Here is a 6,810-nt window from a genome sequence, read left to right on the forward strand (position 1 = left end):
TTATGAAAACTTTGCCCTTTTTGTGACAATATCAGGAGCCAATAGATTAATGTAGATTTTGTGATGCTGAATCACAACATGCTGATGAAGTTTAAGTGGAGGTTTTATGATGAGAGCTGGTTTATATTTGACCTTAAGTGAGCAGGAAGAGCCTGAGGCTCTGTACTGTAAGAGGTTGACTGAACAGCCAAACAAAACTAATTACAGGACTTTTTACATCCAACATGGCCAAGCCCACACCGAAGGGTCAAGAACTGCTCTGGTTCGACAGTTATAATGTTCCACTGGAATATCCTGAAAGATTCAACGCGGTACAAAACCTAACCTCTCAAAACCTAAATTACAAAGTGTCTGAATGATCAGAACTGCCAAATCTTTACAAATGAAATGCAAATAAAACACAAATCAACTGATGTAAGGGTGAAAAAACACTGGTTTAGAGGGGTGAAGTTTGACAGCAGAAGTCTTTTTGATTTTCAAGTCTAAACTACCAAAAGCTTTATAACCCCAAATTACATGTACAGTGCCCTCCAAAAGTATTGGAACACTTGGTATTTCACACGTTTTAATTTGTTTATGCCATTTCAAATACAAAAAAATAAAAATTTCTAAAATTAATCTTCCTTAAAAGCAAAATCTCTACAACTTGATACAAATTAATTAAAAACATAAAGCCAAGATGATGAATTGCATAAGTAAAGGGGAGACTTTGGTATAAAACCTGTAAATAAACAGTTTTATTATGAGTTTTCTTCAGATGAGTTAGGGGATGGATACAGAACATTTCCAAGTCACTGAATATGTCTTGAACTTATTTACATCAGTTATGAAAAAATACAAACAGTATGGCACTCTATGGTAAATCTGCATGGAGTGAAAAGTTCTCAAAAACTGAGTGACTGTGCAAGAAGAGAAGAGTGAGGAAAGCCATCAAGACACCTAGACAACCAGAAGAAGTTACAGCTTCTGTGGCTGTGATGGAGAAATTGTGCCAGCGATGTTTTGCATTTTGTATTCCCAGTTATACAGCTTCATGATGAAGTGGTATAGAGGAGGATTTTCTTTCACCAAAAGATCAAATCTAGGCTTGCATCTCAGATGTGCTTTCTGGCAAATTGTAGCTTTCAGGCCTTTGTAAGAAAATCCTCGTCCATAAAGTATTTTTTTTTAAATAAATTACACACACATACTGTATATACTTTTTAAATTGTCTATGCTTTTGCAAAGTGGAACCAAATCTCTACACAATGAGTTATATTACATAAAATAATAAATACATTCCCCATAAGACCAAGAACACAACTAGAAGTACATTTTTACTCATCTTGTTTGTGCCAATTAATTAAGAGACCTTGCCACACATTTAAGCAGCTTTTGCTGCCATCAATGTCCAATGTGGGCATTTCATTGCGTCTGGTAAATTTTAAACTTGAAACCCAAAATTCAGTAAAAAAAAAAAAAAAAAAAAAAAAAAAAAAATATATATATATATATATATATATATCCAGGGCACTTATAAATGTCAGAAAAGCATGATTTATTTATTTATTTATTTTTTTGGTCACACAGAGTTTTGGTCTCCCGTATTAACAATTTAAATTTGGAGAGTTTTATAGTTTTTGAGTTTTAAGATATGAACGTTTACCAGAATTTCCCCTGACACACACAACTTACAGTTGTGAATAAATGTAAAGTGATAGACTGGACTGTACAACTACACACTCTAAAAATGAACTGCTGTCTCAACAAGAAAAACTGATAGTACAGAAGCTTGATCTTTCGACTGGACTGGGTTGCTTGACTCGAGGACGTTTCGCTTCAAATTGCAGAAGCTTCCTCAGCTAAATTCTTGCTCTGTGGTCTGACTTCTGTCTTGACTCTTGTAGAGAAGAATAATCAAAGAAGTCACAAAGCTGGAGATAGATTAGATAGATTAGATAGACAGGAGACGGAGACAAGAAGAGGAGTGTTTCTCCCTTATTTAGCAGGAGTAGGGGAAAAACTACAGAGGATCTTCAGACAGCACAAAATCCCAGTTTTACTTTAACCGGTTACACCTTGAGACGAAATTAGTCACCCTAAGGATAGGATCCCTAGTTACAAACAGAGCAATGTAGTGTATTCTATCAGATGTCAGGAAAACTGTAACGAAACACTAACATAGGTGAGACTAAGCAGCCTTTACACAAAAGCTATACCAGCACCGCAGAGAGGGTGCCAGTGGACCTCAGTCTGCAGTTCATCTCCACCTTAGAGGACACTAACCACACATTTGAGGACAAGGAAGTTAAAATATTAGCCAGAGAGAAGAAATGGTTTGAGAGAGGGGTCAAGGAGGCATTCTTTGTGAAACGTTTGAAACCCAGCCTTAACCGGGGAGGGGGTCTGAGACACGCTTTATCCCATTTACAATGGGGTACTCAGGTCAAAGGAGTTTCAGTCTTTTGTTCATGGTAATGAGTCATTCACGTCATCAGCAGAGTCGTCAAGGGAGCCATCAGGAGAAGGACAGCTGCCCTGTCATTAGGAGGGTGTTAACTAGAGCACAATAGGTGCTAATTAGAGCTTTGTTTAGTCACTAGCCTATAGCAGTCTGTCTCTCGGTAGGAGGGGTCTGGTTAGGTTTAAAACTCCAGCTTTTGTGACTTCTTGATTATTCTTCTCTACAAGAGTCAAGACAGAAGTCAGACCACCAGAGCAAGAATTTTAGCTGAGGAAGCTTCTGCGATTTGAAGCGAAATGTCCTCGCGTCAAGCAACCCAGTCCAGTCGAAGATTCAAGCTACTCTACTATGGAAACCACCTGGACAACTGAGAGCCTACACAGAAATATATATATATATGTATATATAAAACCCTAACCAACATCATATTGTGCCCCATTTCTGTTCTTTTTGCTCACACCAAAATGATAAAAGCAATTGTGACAAGTTTGAATCATTGTTGCATGTCTTCAGTTTTTATATGTTGCCTGAGACGGTTCTGCAGTTAGTGTGTAAGTTGTAAAAAACAGAATCATTACACACATATAAACTAAAGCGAGCGATAACTTTGACTGAAGAACACAAGAACAACAACACAAGTTAAAGTTTAATCGAATCCTAATGACAATGAAGCTCTTTCAGCTCAGGTTTGATTGTTACCTCGATAAGTTTAGAACTTTTCCACATAAAATAACATGTTAAACTATCAAATATGTCAAGATGAACTTTATCATGGCTGAAACAGACACGCTGCCCGTCAGCGATGAGCGGTGAAGGAGAATGAAAAAGTTGACATGGATGGCAACCATCAATGCAGACAACTGGTCCTTGCCCACCTCTTGAAAGTAATCATCTGTCTCCTGCAGTTCAGTGAAACAAGGTTTTCTCATTGGTCTTTTTACAGTTGATGAGGTTCTCAAGACTGATTTTTGAGTTGTTAAACTGCAAAACACATGGTCTGTCTTGATAGGCTGGTGTCTTTATCAAAGATCCTTGATGGACACAACGTATCGCTCTGTTTTAAGTGTGATGTTTGAGAAGATGGGGCGTTTTTTAATCTTACTATTACTAACTCTACCCCTTCCCCTAAACATAACCATAACCATAACCTAACCTTACTCCTTCCCCTTCCCGTAACCCTAACCTGACCCCTTGCCTCACTTTTACGAGGTTTCTTATAAAACAACCGGACAGTTTTATAAAAAAAAAAAAACTATATGGATTTGATTGACATGTGATTACACCATCATGCTTGAACCCTCGTGCGCATGCATGAATTTTTTCACGTGTCGGTGACGTCATTTCCCTGTGGGCAGGGCCTTGAGTGAGATGTGGTCCCGCCCTCTCGGCTGAATTCCTTTGTTTCACACGCTGCTCAGACGGCGCGCGTTTGCTTTATCAAATTTTTTCTGGACCTGTGAGGAATATCCGAGTGGATACTATTCGAGAAATTAAGCTGGTTTCGGTGAAAAGTTTAACGGCTGATGAGGAGATTATGGGGTGTTTCTGTCGCTGTAAGGACTTCCCACGGACCGGGGACGTCCTTGCAGCGCTTCCAGGCCGCCGTCGTCGGCCTGTTTCAAGCTGAAAACATCCTAATTTAAGGCTCTGTTGACCCAGGACGTCGTGATGAGAACAGAGAAGATTCAGAAGATGGCCGGCATGAGGACTTTTTATGCGGACATTCCATTGTTTAAGGACATTTTTTAATTAAAGACGGTGCACGCAAATTCGCCGAGTCGTTTCCGTGACGACTCGGTGAATCTGTATGTGCGCCGCGACAGGAAAAACACCTCCGTGTTGAAAACCATTGTAAAATTCAGGCGACTTTGATGGCTTTCAACAAGTGAGTAACTGAGAAATTGTTTAACAGCTTGGGCATGTTCCAACTTGCCCGTTAATGTTTCCAACGGAGGTGTTTTTCCTGTCGCGACCCCCCGCGTCGGGTCCAGCCCGACATGCGACTCTGCCCGCCACGTTCTTTTCATTACAAATGTCCGTTAACAATGGAATGTCCGAATAAACTCCTCATGCCGACTTCTTCTGAAAGTTCTCTGTTCTCTGACGACTTACTGGGTCAACAGAGCCTGAAATGTGGAAGTTTTCAACTTGAAACGGCGAGACACTGCCACCTCGAAGCGCAGATCGCCGTCAGCAACCGTGGACCGTTCCCTTTAAAGCGACATACCAGGACCAAAATCTCTCATCAGCCGTTTAAAATTTTACCGAAACCAGCTGAATTTATCGAATGGTGTCCACTCAGTTGTGCCTTACAGTTTGAAAAAATTTTGATCAAACAAAGCAGCAGTCTGAGCCAATTCCTAAACAATGAAAAAATCGACTGAGAGGGTGGGCCGCCTCCTCACTCAAAGACTGCCACAGGCGAATGACGTAACCGACAGGCGTGAAAAAACTCTCGCATGCCCACGAGGGTTCAAGCATGTCTGATGTAATCACACGTGATTCAAATCCATATGGTTTTTGAAAAAAATAAGGTCGGATACTTTTCTAATAGACCTCGTAATTTTGTGCCGCCACCACGGAATGTATTAGAATAAATTTGTGCTCCCGTTACGAAAACTTTGCCCTTTTTGTGACAATATCAGGAGCCAATAGATTAATGTAGATTTTGTGATGCTGAATCACAACATGCTGCGAGATATGGTAGTGTCAATCATGAAAGTTCTTTTTGGAATCACCCTTTGCCTGTCTCATCAACTGGACACTAATTTGCCAAAGAAGGTCCTACCAGGAGCTCCCAGGACCTCTGGAAGCCCACAAACCCTCCACAACCAAAAGGTGTCAATTCAGACAGTGCGCTTTGATGTTTCATTCAGCTATCAGCTTAAAAGTACAGTTTTCAGGTCAACAAAATCGGCCAAATCAAACATGTGAAAGTTCACTTCAGGGTTCGTGAAACAAGATCTTGAAATTAGCTGAAATAAAAACAAACTCATTTTGATCTGTATTTTACTTGCATGAGGAAGTGCTGCATCTTTTTACAAGTAACACTGCAGCTTCAAAGACGTTCCAAAAAAAAAAGGTTGTTTGCTCTCCAAACACGATGTTTCAAAGATTTTTAAGATATCTAAAACAAGACTTACATTTTCCTAAGATTTTACTGAAATTCGGTTGTTTTGATGAGAAATTGGACAAATATACTTGGTAAAGATTTGATATTTTTAGCATCGTTCTTTAGAACTAAACCTTGTTTTTAGCAAATGCCGTCCAAGCTGAAAAACATGAGATGGAGAGCATTTTGTGTCTGTTTGGAACCCTTGGTTTTGAGGAGTTTTGGGATTTGATTTGAAAAGCTGAGTGTCCTGACCTGAGGGTTGGCATACAGCTGATACAGAGAAGGTCTGAAGTGTTTCCGTCGGCCCCACACTTCTGTGTCGGCATAGAAGTCGTAGTGTGGTGGGGCGTCCAGAGTCTCGTACCCTGTGAGAACATCAGACCCGTTGCAGCTGTCGCTATCGCCGTAGCACTGATAAGGATGGACTCATCAAAACCTCCTGTTGTTGGCTTCCATTGCGACTGACTGGGACAGTTGATGTTTGAATGCAACCAGGTGAACACCGCTGCTGGCTGGTGGTAAATCCATTGAAGACAGCACCTGTAATCTAGTTGAACCAGTCAGTATTCTGAATAAATTTGAGTGGTCGCAGCGATGGAGCCAGCCTGAAGTTTAAGTGGAGGTTTTATGATGAGAGCTGGTTTTATATTTGACCTTAAGTGAGCAGGAAGAGCCTGAGGCTCTGTACTGTAAGAGGTTTGACTGAACAGCCAAACAAAACTAATTACAGACTTTTTACATCCAACATGGCCAAGCCACACCGAAGGGTCAAGAACTGCTCTGGTTCGACAGTTATAATGTTCCACTGGAATTCCTGAAGATTCAACGCGGTACAAAACCTAACCTCTCAAACCCTAAATTACAAAGTGTCTGAATGACTCAAACTGCCAAATCTTTACAAATGAAATGCAAATAAACACCAAATCAACTGATGTAAGGGTGAAAAAACATGGATTAGAGGGTGAAGTTTGACAGCAGAAGTCTTTTTGATTTTCAAGTCTTAAACTACAAAAGCTTTATAACCCCAAATTACATGTACAGTGACCCTCCAAAGTATTGGAACACTTGGTATTTCACACGTTTTAATTGTTTATGCCATTTCAAATACAAAAAAATAAAAATTTCTAAAATTATCTTCCTTAAAAGCAAATCTCTACAACTTGATACAAATTAATTAAAAACATAAAAGCCAAGATGATGAATTGCATAAGTAAAGGGAGACTTTGGTATAAAACCTGTAAATAAACAGTTT

General features: G+C 39.8%; 1 protein-coding gene across 1 annotated transcript in view; it reads right to left on the bottom strand.

The window, feature by feature from the left end:
* slc12a3 (solute carrier family 12 member 3) overlaps nt 1–5,976 on the bottom strand; it is a 75,182-nt gene extending 69,206 nt beyond the window's left edge. Inside the window, exon 1 of the mRNA XM_034177179.1 lies at nt 5,811–5,976. The gene's annotated coding sequence lies outside the window, so the exon portion shown is untranslated. The remainder of the gene's footprint in view (nt 1–5,810) is intronic.
* Between the last annotated feature and the right edge of the window lie 834 nt (nt 5,977–6,810).

The sequence above is a fragment of the Thalassophryne amazonica genome, chromosome 8 (assembly GCF_902500255.1).
Source record: "Thalassophryne amazonica chromosome 8, fThaAma1.1, whole genome shotgun sequence".
NCBI classification, from domain to species: Eukaryota; Metazoa; Chordata; class Actinopteri; order Batrachoidiformes; family Batrachoididae; genus Thalassophryne; species Thalassophryne amazonica.